Source organism: Macaca thibetana, chromosome 7, assembly GCF_024542745.1.
Source record: "Macaca thibetana thibetana isolate TM-01 chromosome 7, ASM2454274v1, whole genome shotgun sequence".
NCBI classification, from domain to species: domain Eukaryota; kingdom Metazoa; phylum Chordata; class Mammalia; order Primates; family Cercopithecidae; genus Macaca; species Macaca thibetana.
The window spans coordinates 48654759-48675731 of record NC_065584.1 but is presented as its reverse complement, the minus strand read 5'-3'; the positions used below and the strand labels follow the sequence as shown (position 1 = coordinate 48675731).

General features: G+C 36.7%; 2 long non-coding RNA genes across 4 annotated transcripts in view; one reads left to right on the top strand and one right to left on the bottom strand.

Moving 5' to 3' along the window:
• The window catches only part of LOC126959112 (uncharacterized), a 28550-nt gene extending 17297 nt beyond the window's left edge, over window positions 1-11253 (bottom strand). For all 3 annotated transcript variants that reach the window (XR_007727481.1, XR_007727483.1, XR_007727482.1), the window contains exons 1-3: window positions 11024-11253; window positions 8105-8296; window positions 1766-1931 (exon numbers count right to left, since the gene is read on the bottom strand). This is a non-coding gene — a long non-coding RNA (uncharacterized LOC126959112). The remainder of the gene's footprint in view (window positions 1-1765; window positions 1932-8104; window positions 8297-11023) is intronic.
• Window positions 1-20973, top strand: part of LOC126959113 (uncharacterized) — a 455629-nt gene that overhangs the window by 387229 nt on the left and 47427 nt on the right. The window lies entirely within an intron of this gene.

Below are 20973 nucleotides of genomic sequence, written 5' to 3'. Positions count from 1 at the left end.
GAAGGCTCAAATAAATGGAAAGATATCCTGTGTTCATACAATAGAAAAACTAATACTGGGCCAGGTACAGTGGCTCATGCCTGTAATCCCAGCACTTTGGGAGGCCGAGGTGGGTGGATCACCAGGTCAGGATTTCAAGACCAGCCTGGCCATGATGGTGAAAACCCGTCTTTACTAAAAGTACAAAAGTCTAACATCTTTTCTAGGTGTGGTGACAGGTGCCTGTAATCCCAGCTACTTGGGAGGCTGAGGCCGGAGAATCACTTAAACCTGAGTGGCAGAGGTTGCAGTGTGCCGAGATCACAGCCTGGGCAACAGAGTGAGACTCTTTCTCCAAAAAAAAGAAAGAAAAATTAATACTGTTAAAATTTCCATACTGTTCCAAGCAATATACAGATTAAACACAATTGCTATTAAAATCCTGATCACATTCTTCACGGGAATAGAAAAAACTAATCCTAAAATTAACATGGAAACATGAAAGACTCCAAATAGCTAAAATAATTCTGAAAAGAAAAAATAAATTTCGAGACATCACATTTCCTGATTTAAAACTATAATACAAAGCTATAGTAGTCATAACAGTATAGTACTGAGCTAAAAGCTGTCGCATAGACCAGTAGAACAGAGATCTCAGAAATAAATCCAACCATATATGGTAAACTAATTTTTGAAAAGGGCATCAAGAGGACACAACTGGGAAAGGATAGTCTCTTCAATAAATGGTACTGAGAAAATGGGATTTCCACATGCAGAAAAACAAACACTTCATCCACAAAAATCAACTTAAAATGGATAAAAGACTTAACTGTAAGACCGGAAACTATAAAGCCTCCAGAATAAAACATAGGGGAAAATCTCCTGGACATTGGCAATTCAAGACCAGATGTAAGACCAGAAACTATAAAACCTCCAGAATAAAACATAGGGGAAAATCTCCTGCACACTGGCAATTCAAGCAAGACCAAAGGTACACCAAAGTATTAGTATTATTGGGTAAATTTGTGAGTAATTCTTAGAATGATTTATACCTAAAGGTAAAAATCCAATCACATTTAAATCACCGAAAGTTGAATTTTGCCTCTCATCCCCTTTTCCCCCTCATAAGCTATAACACATTTGTATAAACCCACAAAAAGCCTACTTGTGGAGTCTAATCACTGACTATTATAGATTATTTAAAACTAACTGGAAATTAAGAAGTAGCACTTATAAAATGAATAGCATATTCAATGAGAATATATAATTATAGTTCTAAATTTGTAGTTATAATTCTCATTTTGAATTTTTTATTATGTGATTGGAGTTTTAAAAATCGTTTTTGGCCTTCATTCTACTCTAATAGATAACTTCTAAATTTCTAGTTATACTTTAATCTAAAATTCTGTTGATTCTGGCTGGGCGTGGTGGCTCACACCCGTAATCCCAGCACTGTGGGAGGTAGAGGTGGGCAGATCACTTGAGATCAGGAGTTTGAGACCAGGCTGGCCAAGATGGTGAAATCTGGTCTCTATTAAAAATGCAAAAATTAGCTGAGCGTGTTGGTGGGACCTGTAATTCCAGCTACTTGGGAAGCTGAGGTAGGAGAATTGCTTGAACCCGGGAGGCAGAGGTTGCAGTGAGTTGAGGTGGCACTACTGCACTCCAGTCTGGGCGACAGAGCAAGACTCCCTCTCAAAAACAAACAAACAAACAAAAAAAAAACCTGTTGATTCTGTGGCTAGCAATAATACAATTCTATGATTAATAATATCAGTTGACTTACCTAATACATAGTTACCCAACCCAATGATGCTTAAGGTGAATGCAAAATATAATCCTTTCTTATAAGTCCAGCCCACTGTAAGCACAAAAGTTAATGATGGTAGCAGGATGAAAATGAGAAGTCCAGTTACCGAGAAGAAGAAGAGTCTGTAAATTTTTACTTGTCTCTAGAAAAAAGGAAGGGAAGGGAACGGGGAAGGGAATGAGGGAGGGAAGGAGGAGGGAAAGGAAAGAAAGAAGGGAGGGAAGGAGGAAAATAGATGTTAGTATCAATCTAACTAAACCAACATTTGCCCTTTACAGATCTGTTCCTGATCAAGAGCTTACTTGGTGTCTCCTACCATACTCTGACACGCAGACTTCCCTTGCATATGGGAATATTTCCTTGCTCTACCTGCTGAATTATCTTCCTTGTGAATATTGCTGACCCTTTATTTCACTTCTCCCTCTTCATGTATTTTGTTGCACTTTACATTTAAAACCTGCCCTTCCTTCCCATCCTCCATATGTCTCATGCTGTAGTGTTCTTTTGTTTTGTGACCTGCTCACTCTCACCTCAAGCTCTGGGTCCCACTGGCTGAGTCCAAAAGGGTAGGATGAACAATCGTCATCTGGAAGTTTTGGACATCAATTTATAAACTATATTTTGTTCAGAGACATTTCAAAACCTGAAATCACGAGATAAATATATTTTCCAATCTAAAAATTGAATATTCATTTATAATTCTATATCCTATTAACTGATGAAATGCTTTTCATGATGAAATTCAAATTCTTAACAATGCAACATACTATCTCTTCATTCATTCATTCATTTACCCAAAAAGCATTTATTGAGCTTTTCCTATTAGTTCCATGGGAGATACTCAAGATACAAAGAGAAAAACTAGTTTGTCTACAGAGAGATTACAGTTTTATTCGAGGAAAGGAGGAGAGAGAGAGACAGGTAAACCAATATTAGAAATCACATGTCTTTTAAGCTTTTGTTTGTAGAATATCTTGTATGGGACAGACACTATGCTAAGAGCATTATATACTTCCAAAATGTATTATGATAAAGGGACATCATGTAAATAGTTCCTTGAATTTTAGCACTTATTGTAATTATATTGGATTGTGGAATTTGAAGTACTTTCTAAATTTGGTAGGATATGGAGCTGATATTATGAAATTCTATGTGCTCTGTTGCTGCTCTAAAAGTTTGAAAACGGATACTCATGATCAACTTTAGAGACATTCCAATCAAGTCCTTATTGGAATACCTGTAGCAGGAGACAGCAGAATTAGAAGAAGGTGGAAGAAATAGATAGCTAATTATTAGTATGTATTATGGACCTTTTAAGAAGCTTGGGAATAAGAGGCAATTGATATTGATGCTTTCATTTTCTGTGGGAGGATCAGAAAACCTCAGATTTTCAGAATGGTAAATAAACATTGGCTTCAACTTAAAGTCACCAGCTTCATTAGCTTCTAATAAGAGAGTTAGTCTTTCTTTTGAAGCTTTGAAGCCAGGCATTGACTTCTCCTTTCCTGCTATGAAAGTCCTAGATGACATCTTTCAATGTAAGATTGTTTCACCTGCAATTAAAATCTGTTGTTTTGTGTCACCACCTTCATCAATGATCTTAGCTTGATCTTCTGGATAACTTGCTGCAGCTTCTTGATCAGCACTTACTGCTTCACCTTGCACTTATGTTATAGAGACAGCTTCTTTCCTTAAATGTCATGAAGCATCCTCTGCTAGAATCAAACTTTCTCCTGCAGCTTCCTTACCTTTCTCAGCCTTCACAGAATTGAAAAGAGTTAGAGCCTTGCTCAGGCTTAAAGGAATGATGTGGCTGGTTGGATCTTCCATCCAGACCACTAAAATTTTCTCCATATCAGCAATAAGGCTGTTTCACTTTCTCATCATTTGTGTATTCAATGGAGTAGCACTTTTCATTTCCTTTAAGAACTTATCCTTTGCATTCATGACTTGGCTGTTTGGTGCAAGAGGCCTAGCTTTCAGCCTGTCTCAGCTTTCAACATGGCTTCCTCACTAAAATCCTTTCTAGCTTTTGACTTAAAGTGAGAGATGTGACACTCTTCCTTTGACTTGGATGCTTAGGGGTCTTTGTGAGGTTATTAATTGGCCTAATTTCAATATTGTTGTGTTTCAAGGAATAGAGAGGCCCGAGGAGAGGGTGAGAGATAGGGAAATGGATGGTCAGTAGAACAGTCAGAACACATACAGCACCATCAAGTAAGGTCATTGTCTTATTTGGTCATGGTTGGTGGCACCCCAAAACCGTTACAACAGTAACATCAAAGATCACTGATCACACATCACCATAATAGATATAACGATAATGAAAAAGTTTGAAATCTTGTGAGAATTAAAATATAACACAGAAACAGTAACTGAGTACACGGTGTTGGAAAAATGCTGCTAACAGACTTGCTCCGTGGGTTGCCACAAACCTTCAATGTATAAAAAACACAATTATCTGTGAAGTACAATAAAGCAACAACGCAGTAAAGTGAGGTATGCGTGTACTCTCCCTTGAGTTTTCTTTCTCTGGACTTTACTTCCTTAGATTGAGAAAGTAACACCAGCCAGAGTCTGCTTCGACTCAGCATTGCTCTTTCCTGAAAAGGCCTGGGGCAGCTTGCTTAGACTAGGCCTGTCTAGTCTTTTAATATCACTCTTAAGCCAGCGAATATGAGCTCAGAGGGGAAGGAAAAGGAGTGTCCTGCCTCGGTTGGCCACTCACACTGGATTAATGTAAGCACAAGGGATTGTTGCCAAAGTGCAACCTGGTTCACAGGAATACACAGACACAAAGCCTCATGGTAACAAGCACAAACATTTTGCCTGGCCTTGTCTCCTCTGTGTATCTCCTTGTGGGATACCAGGAATATCAGGAGTGGACTATCTGTCCATGTCATTTCTCTTTATTTCACTTTGTCCCAAATAAACACATATTTTCCTATAAGGTCTCCAAACAGCCTCTACTAATCATATACTAAAGTATAAGAAATCATATATTAAGAAAGTGAAACAGTCTATAATCTATCACCTTAAATAATTTCTTGCCCTTAGCAGTGTTGACAGAGCATTGTGAGATAACAGAGCTCAGAGCCTAGGACCAGAAGAAGTGAATTCAAGTTGATAACTTTCTCCTAGAAAATCTAGATGTGAGATTTGCCCATACCTCATAGAATGGTTCAGAGAATCAATAAAATGGGTTTGAAACTGCATTTATACTATAATATTCTATAAGTATTCTTTGAAATAATATTCTTATTTTCTGAAGAAGAAAAATAAAGCGCTATATATAATATTTTGGTCTGAATACCCTTTTGTTGAGCTAGGAGTTCCAAAAATATAGGGCAAGCATTTTAACATAGTATTTTAACACATGCCATTTTAATATAGAATTGCTATTTGTCTAATGAAGTTCCAATGTTTTACATATAAGTCTGTGTCCTGGATACCAGAGAGGTACACATATAGTGGAGTAACAAACAGTACACCAAATATATGTTGAGAGGGCCACATATATACCTATATGTATATTTTTTTATTATGTATTTAGCAAGAATTTATTAGGTGTTGCATACATATTTTAAATATGGTTGCGAACCCAAGTATATATAAGAAAACAAAATTATTTAGTAAACATTAGCTCTTCCCTTCCCATATTCTGAAGGTATTTCCAAAGTCCTGAAAATGGCGCTGACACTGCCTTGCTCACAAAATTCAGGAATATGATAGTTTGAGGAATCCCCAATAAAGTATAGAAAATACAGAGTATCTGTCTAGTAGGAATTCTGGGAGCAATTGACCTGTAATCTGATGGACAGTAGGAGACAAATGCTCAATATGACTACTCTGGAACATGCACTTTTGGTGCATTGTTGTTGATAATATTTTGTTATGACAGCCCCAGCAGCATACACAGCATTTAAGATCATATGATCTTAAACATACGATTCAGCCACTTTACACCCAGGAATTTCTCCTAAGGAAATGACCAGAAAAGTGAGAAGGATAGAAGTATATCACTGAAGCATTATTTGTGAGTGAAAAATTGGAACTAATGTAAGTGTCTTAACAGTACAAGGAATTTACTGAGTAAAATGAAATGATAAAATGCTTTCCAATCTTTAAGAACTGTAGTGTGAAAGTATATTCAATGATATGGAAAATTAATAATCATACATTGCTGAATTTTAAAAAGGCTTTTTTTGTGTGTTCAGCTATAACCATTCATAACACCTATTTATGGGAAAAAGAAAAATGAAAAAAATTGCTATTTAGTACATAGTCAAGCTTAAATAATCCTTTCTGTTACTGTTGGATGAGCCAATCCCAATTACTGCATCTAATTTTAATTTACACATATTGGTATTTGCTGCCTTAGGCACAGCACAAAATTTAACAAAGCCTTGTTTCTCTAAATTGTGAATTTGGGGTTACTTTTGTCTAAACATATTAACACACACATAATGATGACGTAAAGAAATCTATCCCTTCTGTGCTCATGGCCTTTAAGTTCAGTTTTTATTTTCAATGATATAAAAAGGAAAAAAGAATGCAACGTCACAAAACAGAAAAAGAAAAATGAACGCTATAACCAAAGTCTCACAATTGTTCATGAGGTTTGCACAAAAGTTCCCTTGGCTGCCTGTGGTCATATTTGAGACAGCCTGGCAATGTCAAAGCCATCTCAACAAATGAGAAGCTCATGGCATTTGAAGTCATGTCTAAACTCATCATTTAAATTCACAGTTTGCCTTAACTCCCATTTGGTTAAGAGAAAATAATTTGTTATAAGAATAAAAGAAAAATAGGCTTATTGACTGTTTTCGGGACTGCAAAATAAGGGCTATCTCCATTCCTCAGGATAGCTGGTATTTTAATTCTATTATGAGATAAAAATCGCAGAACATCAAAGAGAGTGGTCAAACGGTTTCACCTCCCTTAATTCTCTATTAAACAAGACCTTTGACAGCTGCCTGACTGCCTGAAGCTAGGTTCCTTCAACTGCCCTGGCTCACAGCTGGAGTGGCTCACTGGGACAGGGGAGGAGATGACAAAATGCATGCCCACCATTCAGCCAGGCCTCTGTGAGCACCAGCAGGCTCTGCACCGAGGGAGACAGGAGTCAGATCCATGTTCCTTTCCTCAGGGCAGAAACCACAGGTCGTGGAGATACCCAGTCCCAAAACTCTGACCTTATGTGGGCCCCTGGAATCCAAGGTTCTCCCAATTCTTTAACCGAAATGTTACAAGCAAATGAGAAAGATTTCTAAACAAATAGGATCATTTTGTTGGGAAGTTTGTAGGCATCACATTCACCTCCATAAGCGAGAACATGCAGCCTATTTTAAGTAGGGAAAATAGATCTGAGCATGCCATACTTGGAAATAGCAGTTATTACTTATTAAACTCCTATGTTGCCAGGAGAAGGAAAATTCCATGGCAGTGCTGGAGGTCTCTGACAGTCTAAACTGGTGTTTTCCAGGAACCTCCTGAGTTTCTTCCACAGCCACTACCTTAAATTATGCTGACTGTTTTTGTAAACCCTAATGGTTCTCAGTTGACAACAAAATATGCTAGTATTCTCTGAAGTTTAGTAGAAACCTATGGTAACTTTTTGTTTTTGAATCACAAAATTCTCTAGGTAAGTTCTAGCTGAATTCCAGAGAAACTTGTGGACATTACAGTTCTGTCAGGAGTCCTGGGGAGTCTGGCTAGTCTGGCTTTGCCACTTACCCCAGTATGTTGGGAAACTAGGTAGAAATACCACTGCCGAGACCACCTACTAAAGGGAAAAGGTACACAGAATTTGTTATGGAAGAGACAAATGATCAAAAATTCAAAATAAGAGAGAAGCTGCATATACTATTGAGATGCCATCTTAAAAATACAAGCAGGGTCTGGGTTTCCAGGATGAAGGAGTTACGGCTCATGTACATAAAGTTTCATGTTACTTTAAAAAATTTAAATGATTAGCATCATTTAAAACATTTTTTAAAAAAACTAAACTAAAAATAAGACTTCTCTCCTGGCCCTCAAAAAATTGTTTAGAGATATGCCCTGCTCTGTGATTTTCCCTTCACCTATAACTCTCTTACTCCTTTGCATTCTCTTGCTGTTGTCTTTCTGTCTCCTGCTAGTATCGGGACTTATCTTTTATTTATTCTCATTGGATGAAAGAAAAACTGGTGCTATTATTTATATACATTTAGGAAAATACATAGGAGGCCAATCTATACAATCTTTTATCTATAGCACTCTTTCAACACAGACAGCAAATTTAAAACTCCAAAACAAAGCCCCTTCATCTCTTACCTGTAAAGATTTCAACTTCTTCTGTAGTTATGTCGGCATAGTTTGCCATTAAAGCTGCTTTGGCTTCTCAAATGGAATTTTTCAGCACTTCATGAATGTCTGTCTCCAAAATTTGAAATATTTTTGCCCCCATCAAGTAATAGCTCACAAAAGCCATCATCAGGATGCATTCAGAGGCTTAAACAAGTAATTCTATTAGAAAATGAAATAGCGATGGAATGAGAGGCACAGGAAGCTAAATTGCTTTAATTTAAAATGTCTCCACCCCCAAAACAAACCAAACAGTAAACAACAAAAATAGTCTTCTGCCCCTCAAGAAAACAGCAGTCTTGTGATTCAACAAATACATACCAAAAAAAAAATCCCAAAATATTCATGACGAAATAAAATTTGAACTTCAATTGTATTCTGACATGAAATAGCCTAGAATGTGAAAATGCAGGGGGGAGAATCAGTTTCTGGGGAATGTTGTTAACAGTTAACTTATGAGTAGAGGAGGAATGTGGTCAAGTACCACTGTTTATACTGGCCTTTTAGAAGCAAGTGAGTCCAAGACAGCTCATTCCTGGGGAAATGTTTACGGTAGATATAAAATGTGTATTATTAATCAGTTTGCCCAATCAAGATGAATTTGGAGAGATTATCTATCCTGAAGTCTCTTTTTCCAGTTCTCACTTCCCATTCCTCTCTGTGCTGCTCAGCATGAGCAAATAAAAACTTTTTACTTGGTAAAAAGGTAACCATTATCTTGATGAGACCTGGCTGGAATATTAAGACAAAGAAGCCAAATAACTGTCTTGATTTTCAAGGCTACAGTAACCAAAACAACATGGTACTGGTACAAAAACAGGCACATAGACCAATGTAACAGAATAGAGAACTCAGAAATAAAACCGCACATCTCCAACCATGTGATCTTTGACAAACCTTACAAAAACACTGGGGAAAGGATACCCTATTTAATAAATGGTGCTGGGAGAACTGGCTAGCCATATGTAGAAAATTGAAACTGAACCCCTTCCTTACACCTTATACAAAAATTTACTCAAGATAGATTAAAGACTTAAATATAAAACCCCAAAATATAAAAACCCTAGAAGAAAATCTAGGTAATACCATTCAGGACATAGGTATGGGCAATGATTTTATTATGAAATCACCAAAAACAATTGCAACAAGAGCAAAAATTGACAAATGGGATCTAATTAAACTAAAGAGCTTCTACACAGCAAAAGAAACTATCCTCAGAGTGAACAATCTACAGAATGGGAAAAAAATTTTTGCAATCCATCTGACAAAGGTCTAGTATCCAGAATCTACAAGGAGCTTAAGCAAATTTACAAGAAATAAACAACCCCATTAAAAAGTGGGCAGAGGACATGAACAGACACTTCTCAAAAGAAGACATTTATGTGGCCAACAAACATACATACACAAAAAGCTCAACATCACATGAGATACCATCTCATGTCAGTCAGAATGGCAGTTATTAAAAAGTAAAGAAACAACAGATTTTGGTAAGGTTGTGGAGAAATAGGAACACTTTTACACTGTTGGTGTGGGTGTAAATTAGTTCATCCATTGTAGAAGACACTGTGGTAATGCCTCAAAGATTTAGAACTGGGAATACCATTTGACCCAGCAATCCCATCACGGGGTATATACCCAAAGGAATAGAAATAATTCTATTATAAAGATACATGCACGCATATGTTCACTGCAGCTCTATTCACAATAGCAAAGACATGGAATCAACTCAAATGCCCATCAATGATAGACTGGATAAAGAAAATGTGGTATATATACACCATGGAATACTATGCAGCCATAAAACGGAATGAGAGCATGTCCTTTGCAAAGACATGGATGAAGCTGGAAGCCATTATTCTCAAACTAACGCAGGAACAGAAAACCAAACACCACATGTTCTCTCTCACTTATAAGTGGCAGCTGAACAATGAGAACACATGGACACAGGAGGGGAACAACACACATGGGGCCTCTCAGGGGAGGGTGGGGTGAGGGGAGAGCATCGAGCATCAGGAAAAAAGCTTAGTACCGAGGTGACGGGTTGATAGGTGCAGCAAACCACCATGGCACACATTTACCTATGTAACAAACCTGCATATCCTGCACCTGTACCCTGGACCTTAAAATAAAAATTGTCTTTTCTTCCCAGACAAATTCTATGGAGATATCCTTGATTTTTATATAGGTGTCCCGTCGGATCAAACCTACCTGCCTGCCAACCTCTTCCATCAGAAACGGAATTAGCTCTCAAGAGTACAAGCCGTCAGCACTATGGGAAAATTTTATTGTTGTGTAACTTATGACTAAAAATAATTCTTACACTTTGGAAATGCCAAAATAATCACAATTCGAAACTCTTCCTCAAATAGGTATATATATATATAAGTCAATATGCCAATTAAAGCAAATACTTTAAAATACACCAATATATAGATGGATTACATACATAAATTTCTATGTGTGTTTTCTTCAAAGACAAAATAAATTTAATCTCCCTATACATAGATAATTCAACTTCTTAAAACAATAAAAGTGAGCATCTTAATTTTCTTCCAGATTTGTAGAATAATTATATTATTTGCTAGTCTATGCTTAAACTAAAGAATAATATTAGTTTCCAAAAGCAAAGGGACCTAAGTTAAGTATTAATAGAACATGAGATTCATTTTTATTTTTATTGTACTCTATGGCTAAGGAAAATGATTTTAAAAAGTCTGATTCACCAAAAGCATATGAAAAAATAAAATGTATCCAGTGATTTGTCAAGAAGCATTTCTTTATATTATTAGGAGTGAAAATAGCCCCAGAAAAGTCCTCACCCAAGAATAGACCAGAGCTTATTGAGGTAGGCTTTCACCCAGATAGAAGGACATCTTAAAGCAGTCCCACCTCTAACTGGAAATTTTCCTGTATCTTCCTTCTCCTCCATGGTACATTTAGGCAATAGCCTATCAGCATCTGAGTGGTGATGTAGAACCCTTCTAAGTGATCTCATCATGTCAACATCACAGTTCTTTCTGGAACCTTGAGAGTGGCTAGTTCTACAGACAGACCTCTTTTAATAGTTTCAATATATTAGTTTCTTATTCGTGCTGTAAAAAATTATCACAACCTTAGTGTCTTGAAACAATACAAATTTATAATTACAGTTCTGGAAGTCATAAATTCAAAATGGTCTCAGTGATCCAAAGTCAAGGTGTCAGAAAGTATGTTCTTTCAGGAGCCTCTGGGAAATATTTCCCTGCCTTTCATAGTTTATAGAAGCCATCTATATTCCTTGGCCCATGCCTCTTCCTCTATCTACAGAGTTGGCAAAGTTGGTAGGGTAGCATCTTCAAATCTTCAAAAAAGCTGACTCCCCTGCTTCCCCCTTTCACTTATAAAGACCCTTGTGCATACACTGCATCCACCCTGCTAATACAGAGTGACCTCCCCATCTCAAGTCAGCTGATCTTATTTGTCCCTTCCCAAGTGACACAGCAAATCCACAGGTTCCTGGGATTAGACATAAACATCTTTGGCTGGGTGCAGTGGCTTACCCCTGTAATCCCAGCACTTTTGGAGGCCAAGGCGGGCAGATCACCTGAGGTCAGGAGTTCAAGTCCAGCCTGGCCAAGGTACTGTCTCTACTAAAAATACAAAAATTAGCCAGGCATGGTGGCACGCACCTGTAATCCCAGCTACTTGGGAGGCTGAGGCAGGAGAATCGCTTGAACCCAGGAGGCGGAGGTTGCAGTGAGCCAAGATCATGCCACTGCACTCCAGCCTGGGTGCTACAGCGAGACTCCATCTCAAAAAAGGAAAAAAGAAAAGCAAAGGAAGGGAAGGGGAGGGGAGGGGTTAAGGGAGGGGAAGGAAGGAGAGGGGAGGGGAGGGGAATCAGTGTGGGGGGTGGGAAGTGTATTATTTTGCCTGCTAATATTTCTCCAGTAGTCAATACCCCATAACTTCATCCCTATGATTTAAAATCTCTGGTTATGTGATCTTAAGCAAACCACTTTAATTTTTCCCTGCTCCCGTTGTCATCTGTAGTGGTGATGGTTTGAATCACAGCTCTGCCACTTAACTCGTAACCTTGCAAGTTTTTAATTTCTATAAGCTTTAGTTTCCTTTACAGAGAGAATAAAAAGGATAGTAATAACTAATTCATAGGTTGTGAAGATTAAACAAAACAATATAATTAGAAATCTTGGCTCAAATTAGGGGCTTAATAAATGTAACCGTAAAACATAAATTATTAGTATAGGGTCTGTTATATAGTAGGTGGCCACTAAATTCAAACAAGAACTATTAATGAGAAGTAACTAGTATTAATCATATCAATCATTATTTTTAACACAGGTCTTGCATCTTATTTATCTTGTTATTTCCCACAATAATTTTATAGTGATACATGGTGATCATATATCACTATTTATATTATATATAGGTAGGGAATATATGTCTGCTGTATATGTAAGAATTTATTTGGTTGAAAGTGATATAAACCCATCTTAAATTTTCTTAAACAAAAACAGACAATTTACCAGCCAACACATTTTTCAAATCCAGGCATGGATGACCATTGAAGCAGATGCTGTTGGTACTTGCCCAAAAAACTACCTCTCTGTCTCAGAGCTTTTTTCTGGCTTTGGGGACAGGCCCAGGCACAAAGAAGGGCAGGGTAGAAGTGTCAAAGAGTTAATGCCCCTGAAAGCAGCCATAAATCAAAGACATGGGGAGTTGACGAATAACTTCTCTAGGCTCCTCACCTCTCAGAGGGAATGACTCTGAAACCTGTCCTACACTGTCCCACCAAGTTTCTTTGGTGGGATTGAGCCCCAGTTGCCCACAGTATCAACATGCTTGAAAGTACATTTTTATTGTCTTCCTTTACTTCTCAATCTCCTCTCCCCACTCTCTTGCCAGTATTTCCTGGGTTCACCTCCAAAATACATTGCTGGCACTCAACTTTATCACACTGCCCCAACACTTAGGCAGCACCCACCTCCCAGATATTGCTCTTACATGATGTCAAAACAAGGTCTTAATAAGGCATTCTACCTTAGTCTTAGGGGAGGCAAATAATTGATTTAATTGTGGTGTCCTTCTTGGACATTAGGAATCTTGGAAGAGTCAAGTGAAGAATGCTGGAAAGGTGAGAGTGGAGATTTTTCCCTGGAGCTGGGGCAGGGATAATCTTCCAAGGAACATTTGGAATTCTGCAGCAAGGGCCATCACATACAGCCTGGGGAGGTTGTCCACAACCTGACTCCAGAGCCTGCCATTTACAGACACTCTGGGATGAAGGGTAACCCCTGGAGTTGTGCTGTGCCACATCTGCATCTGTATATGGAGGCTGTCTCTGTAGCTAGCACTCAAATCCTGATATAAAAATGAGTATTAAAGAAGGGAGCTCACCAGGAGCATTGTTAATAACAAGAAATTAGAATGACTTACATGTTCATCAGTAAGGTATTGGTTAATAAATGGAATCTCTAGCAAACTTTTTAGAAATTTTATTTTTAATTTTTGTGGGTACATAGTAGGTATATATATTTATGAGGTACATGAGATGTTTTGATACAAGCATGCAATGTGAAATAATCACATCATGGAGAATGGGTGTCTATCACCTCAAGCATTTATCCTTTGTGTTACAAATAATCCAATTACACTCTTATTTTAAAATGTACAATTAATTTATCATTGACTGTAGTCACCGTGTTGTGCTATCAAATAGTAGGTCTTATTCATTCTATTTTATTTTTGTACCCATGAGTCATCTCCAGCCTCCAACTACCCTTCCAAGCCTCTGGAAACCATCTTTCTACTCTATGTCAATGAGTTCAATTGTTTTGATTTTTAGATCTCACAAATATCTAGCTAACTTTGTAAAATGTGGTAAATCTATGTGTGACTTGGAAAGAGATATGGCTATGTAAAACAGAAAAAGAAGGGTATAAAATTGTGCTGATTTTGTTTACATTTGTGTTTAAATGGATCAGCAAGTATGTTTTGGTACTAACTCAAAGTGATTGCATCTAAAATTATGATAACAAGACAGGATTCTCACTGCTGTATCTCTCGATGCCAATCACCAAGGTAAGAGGCCCTTTAAAACCTTAATGTAGGCTTCCAGTAGGCTGCCTGTCATTTGTATAACTCAGTTGTGGAATCATGCCACCCTGTTTTTGCAACCAGATATGCTAGACACAGTTTTAGATAAGCAAAGATCAATATGCTAGCTAAGATTAAATATAAATGCAAAATGTTGAATGTGTCTTACCAGATGAAATGAGATATAGCTTCTTCTGTTTTGTGAAGTTGGCTAGGAATTAGGATCATATTTACACAATAACTGATGCAAAATTTCCAAATTCTCCAGAGCTGTGTACCTGTCTGCCAGCCCTGGCTTACCATCTTATGTGGACTTAGAGGCTAGAAATGATTACTCAGTTAGGGGCTTGTTCTATACACAGTGGAATCCTTGACACAAGGACTCATTTTGATTATCTTCTTTCTGTGTTTGAATTGGTGACCCCCTCCCCAGTTGTACTCCATCTGTGGCCAAGCAAGTCTCAAGTCTAGTTTGAATCATCTGTCAGACTGTGTCTTTTCATTCCTTTGTGAATGGAGAGGTCAAGGATTCAAGAAAGTACCCATCCACACTTCAGCATATTTGCTGTGCCTGTAAGGATTATGGATCCTCCAAAATAAAAATTGGTGAACCAATCATTATTTTGTTTGTTCATTTTTAGGAGTGAATTTGACATGCAAGGGAGAAGGTTAATCAAAATTCAATAGATTTCTTATTTTAACTGTATGATAAAACAACAAAACCCTCAAGAAAAATCTAGCTGAGAAGTTGGAGGGGCTCTCACCTGAATCTAAAAGATTTGCCAAAGTTCTTAATCAAACATGTGAAGCTGATCCAACCAAATGCCAAACAGCTGCTTTTATACATACAATTGGAACAATGTCAGTTTGTTCAAGATACAACAGAAGAGGTTGATACTTAGATTTCAAAATTAAAAAGTGAAAATGTGAATTTCAAAATTGAAAAGTGAAAAATGATATAGGATACATATAACTAATGAAGACATGGAACTTTTCATGTCTTCATTAGTTATATGTATCCTATATCATATTTAACAGTTTATACTTAACATGTATGTTAATGCTGTTTGTTTGAAAAAAAATAAGCTTTTGAGTTTTCTAAAAAAACTCTAAACTTAGAACTCTAAATTTGTAGATTTAATATAAATGATTTGGGCTTTTAAATGGCATTTGAAGGCCTCCATGCTTTAAAAACTGTTTGGAAAAGATACCTTCCAAGCAGTCAATTAAAATACTTGAGAATATAAAGCTTCCATTTATAAAAGCAGTAAAAACAAACATTTTTTTCAAACTTCTGTTTGAAAGAATATGTATAAATGTTTTCTATGAAAAACTTTTTAAAATGTAACATTTTTCAGTTTATAAATAAGTTCCTAATTGATTAAGACATTACTATAAATTAAACTCTTTTAATTTTTTTTAAATTTGTTATACCAACAAAGCAAAGGCAAATATAAATTAAACTTTTAAAATAATACTTTTAGTTTTAGATACTTTTGTTTCTCAGTATAAATTTATACCAAAAAATTTAATTCCCATGTATTTGGGAATGATAGCATGCCAAAGTGCTTTAAGGTATCTTACCTATATAAACTGGAATACAGGTTAAGCTGCATGTAACAGGGGTCCAAAAGAACAGTGTTTTGAATTAGTCAGAAATTGTTTCTCTCTCTGCACCAGTCTGGGAGTAAATAGTGCAATACTAGTTTAGGATATTTACTCCATGAGGTCATTCAGGGACCCAGGCTCCTTCTCTTACTGTTGCACCATCTCTAGTATGCTCCACTGATTCTCATGGTCCATGGTAGCTCACCACCTCATCCACAGTTAAAACAAGATAGAAAAAAAGGCAGAGTAGGGCACACCTCTTTCACTTTAAGGACGCAAGCCTAAAGTTGTGTACAACACTATCATTTATAACCCTTTGGCCAAAACTTAGTCTCATGGCCACATCTAGATGCAAGGGAGACTGGGATTTATTGAAAATTCAAAATCTCTCTCATAATAGGAGAATAAAGGAATGGATATTGGGAAGAAATAACAACAAGTCTCTTCCACAGACTGCCCTTTTAGCTACCCAAATATCCAACTACACTTGACCTGCCAAACAAAATTCTTTCATTTTTCCCACGGGAGAAGGAGTACCCAAAGTCCCATCCAGTTATATCATCAAGTTGAAATTCCAGGATCTCTTGGTGATGGGCAGTTCTCTCCAAGTGTGGCTCCTGGGGTCATATCACCTACAGTCTAAGAGAAAGTTCTTTTTTTCTACAAATGGTGATAGATTTGGAACCAAAAAAAGAAGAGAGGAAACATGACAGTCATTGTTTCCACAGTGGTAAGCAAATCCTTCTGGTCAGAGATTGTGAAGATCCCTGTCCTGGTTATGGAGCAAGTACCTGGTTCAGCTTTCTATGGAAAACTCCCTGGTATCCATGGTTCCTAGCTCTAGGAGGTAATTCTTTGTCCATCAGCCCCTATGGCCACATCTGAAGGGCATGGGAGAGTTAATGCTCCTTGGGATCTACAAAGCTTGTGCACCCTGTTTCTTGTTGGAACATGTTTACAAATCCAGACATTGCTAAGAGAAACAAATCCAATATATATAAAATTATAAGTTCATACGTTCCAATGCCAATCAAACACCAGAGGGTTCTTCCTTTCCTTGGACCATTTCATGTTTGTACCACCTTTATGCCCCAGTAAGAGTCTTTTTCCCAACAATATCAATCAACCTATCTATCTCAATTCTAACATTGTAAAATTGAGCAACTAACTTCAAAATTACTATTATCAATACTTATACTAACAAGAAACCTACTAAGTAAAGTTTAATATTTCCTTGCAATGTATCTCCCTGAGAGTGTACATCAGAGTAATATATTCAAAAGTCCCTTGTATTAATTTTTTTATTCTGTGTGGTTATGTTAACATGTTTATACACATTGAGGTTCATTTGTTTTTATTTGTATTCAGTTGTAGGACTTTCCCCACACTTTCTGATTTATCAATTACTTTTGATCAACAGAAATACCACTAAAGACATATCCCAAAAAAAGATGATCAGGAGAAACCTGATTTCCTTAATCTTTAAGGAGTACTTCTACACTAAAAAAAAAAAAAAAAAAAAAATCCTAATAGAAAAACAGGCAAAAGACATACACATAAATTAATTTTTAGAAAGCAGAAATAGCCAATGAATATATGAATTAATAGGACCTACTTGGTTGAACTATTTTGAGAGGAAAATAAGATACTCCCACAAAAAATGATGATAATGATTATGATCATTGTTCTCACAAGGAGTCTTAATAAGGTACCATTTTTCACATTTCAGATTAGACAAGTTTTTAAAAATATTTTAATAAGTGGTAATACATAGTATTGGTGACAATATTAAGAAAACAAGTATTTGCATATAGTTTTAGTGGAAATGGAAACTTTTATTATATTTTTAGAGGGCAACTTAACAATATGTATCAAAAGTTTGGAAGTTTTGCAAACTCTTAGTAACTATATTTTAAGGCAATGATCATAAGAGTATAATCAAACAAATCAAATAAACTACATTTTAAGGCAATGATCCTAAGAATGTAATCAAATACACATACAATGATGCTTGCATGCCAAAAACAGAAAAGAGCTAGAAAGAAACTAAATGTCTAGCTATAAAGAACTGGCTAACTAAATTATGATGAACCCAGCCTGAATTTACTTTAGACATCCCGAATACTTCAACTTTTTTAAGTTCTTCTCACCACCAGACATTTTTTAAAAATTCTACTTATTTGATGTAAGAACAAAAAGCCATCAATATTTGACAGTTCCCCCCAAACCATCTTACCCTGGTCCTAGTGAAAGACTCTTATGGGTCCGGGTATGTCTCCCGTCAGAATGGTTGTGTTTTACTCCTCCCAGATCATATAGGTCATTTAGTAAGTCCACAGGCTTCCTAACTTAGAATTATCCAGCAAAAAAGGGTAGGCAGTGTTTTGTCTGCCAGGTAGGATAGAGGTAATGCTGCCTGCAAAAGTCTCAGTAGGTCCAGGGCTCAGAACATTTATGATATTTCTCCAGATTTCTGTCCACTAGAATAGATAGCTTTTTCTTTACCAGTATTTTGGTTCAAGGCTATTGCATCAGAAGGGAAAGGGGCAGTATCTCTCTTTGGTGTATATTTCACTGTAAGACCTAGGAAGAGAGGAGCAGACCCAAATAACATTGGCTCAACTGTTTTATCTAGCATAGGAAGACAAGTCTAATAAATCAGATTATTCCTCAGCCTGCATCCTGCTGACCCTCATGAAGTTATCTTTTAATTCATGAGAATTCTCATAGTCTTAACACTGAATATAACTACAGCCCATGTTGTTGTATTTTTACGAGAAGAGAAAAAAAAAATCTGTGGAGGAAGGTTTCCACTTAAAGACAGAATCTTGTTCACCATCATAATCCCAACTCCCAAGTTAGAGTAGCACCAACAAAATATTAAAAATTGTCACTACACTATAAAATGGAAACCTACAAAGCTATTGAAAGCCATGATGTAGATATTTGTTGGCATACAAATATACATCTGATAAATTTTAAAGTTAAACAAGTTACAAACAACTCTTTATAGTGTTATTCCATTTATGGAGGATCTCAAGATACACCAACATATTGGCAACATTTATCTTGGATTTTCTTTAAGCTAATAATTTTATTGTTATTTACATAATCTCAATATTTTTAACCTGGTGGTTTTATTTTTATAATTACTGAGGTGTTTTTCTAATTTTAATCATTCTTGACCTATACATCATTTCATCTCATTTTATAGCACTTTACCTCAATGTATCATCTTATTTGTGTGTTCTTAGCTAATTTTATCCCCATATGGGTAAAGAGTGACCGACAACTGTTAGGTTCCATTCTGCCAGCCTGGGAGTACAAAGTAAGTGAGCATCTCTGTTTTGGGCTTCAATTAAATGGTTTGAGTGTACATGTTTCTGTCATAAAAAGCATCTCTCCTTCTCAGAGAGACTGCTTCAGTGATACTTCCATGTGTCCCTGAGATGGTTTTTATGGTCTAAAGCATCAGATCGGAGCTGGAAACTCTGTGGGGCAGGAACAATTCCTGCCTTAACCCCACCAAAACTCAACACATCAATCCTCCTTGACAAGCATTTTCTCCTGCCACTTTCTATCTTTGTGACGATTTTGCATTAGTGGTTTATCGCTCTCTCCTGTCACTGGGTCCTGATGACAGCTACGTGGACCACTCATCTCATTCAATTACTTTGAGTATCTGGAAAAAGGGACTAGGATCTGGGCTTCTTCCTCCTCCAGATGCTCTGGGAATTCTCAGGCAAATTATCCCTCTCCCACTTAGTGACTCCAAGTCCCTTTCATCTATATATTTTCTCACAGAAAAAACCATGTCAACTGCCTGGACAAGTCCTTTGTTACATACTTAGCTTTTGTTCTGATTCTAAAAATAATACATTCTCTTAATTAAACATGTATGTAATAAAGGAAAGTCCAGAGGGGAAGCAATATTTAAATTATTATTAATTTCAATACACAGAGATAAATGCTACTAATATTTAGATGAATTTCTTCTTTTACGCATATATCTATAAATTTTTAAACATACAGAGATTAAATTCAATGTGCATTTACTTAACATTTGCAAGAAATTAACCTTATGTGAATATTTAATATATATTCATTAACATTTATATTAGAATTTTCTCACATTATTTTTCTTCAAAAGTATTTTTAATGCCTGCATAACTTTCCAGCAAATAAAGCTACCATAATTTATTTAACTGAATTCTTTTTGCTGGATATTTAAGTAGTTGTCTAGTTTTCTATATTATAAATAAAGTTGAAACATTCTTGGACATGTTTCTTTTTTTGTCTCCAAATATTTCCTAGGACGAGTTCCAATAATGAAATTGACTGGCCGGGCGTGGTGGCTCACACCTGTAATCCCAGCACTTTGGGAGGCCAAGGCGGGCAGATCACGAGGTCAGGAGATCGAGACCATCTTGGCTAACACAGTGAAACCCCGTCTCTACTAAAAATACAAAAAATTAGCCGGGTGTGGTGGCGGGTGCCTGTACTCCCAGCTACTCGGGAGGCTGAGGCAGGTGAATGGCATGAACCCAGGCGGCAGAACTTGCAGTGAGCCAAGATCATACCACTGCACTCCAGCCTGGGCGACAGAGTGAGACTCCATCTCAAAAAATAAAAATAAATAAATTTACTGTAAAACATTATCCTTTGTGGGAACAGATCATAGAGGAATGTACCTTTTCATCATCCAATGAACAAAGATGTTGCTTTAGTGTTGACCTTTAAAAATGTATGGCCTAGCAGTTTGCTCTGGGATACTCTATTAATAGATAATAATCTATTTTTTTTAGCTTTACAGAGTTATAATTGATATACAAAATTCACACACATCTAATATATATATCCTGATGAGTTTGTACATATGCCATACACCTATGATATCACTACCACTACAAAGGTACTAAGCATAGATAGCTACCACTCCCCAAAATTTTCTGCGTCCTTTCATGGGTTTTCTTTTGTTTATTTTGGTAAGAACATTTAATATGAGATGTATCTTTTAGCCATTTGTTGTTGTTGTTGTTATTTAACTTTTTTAGATACATAGTCTCACTCTGTTACCCAGACTGGAGTGCGGTGACATGATCACAGCTCACTGCAGCCTCAAACTCCTGGTC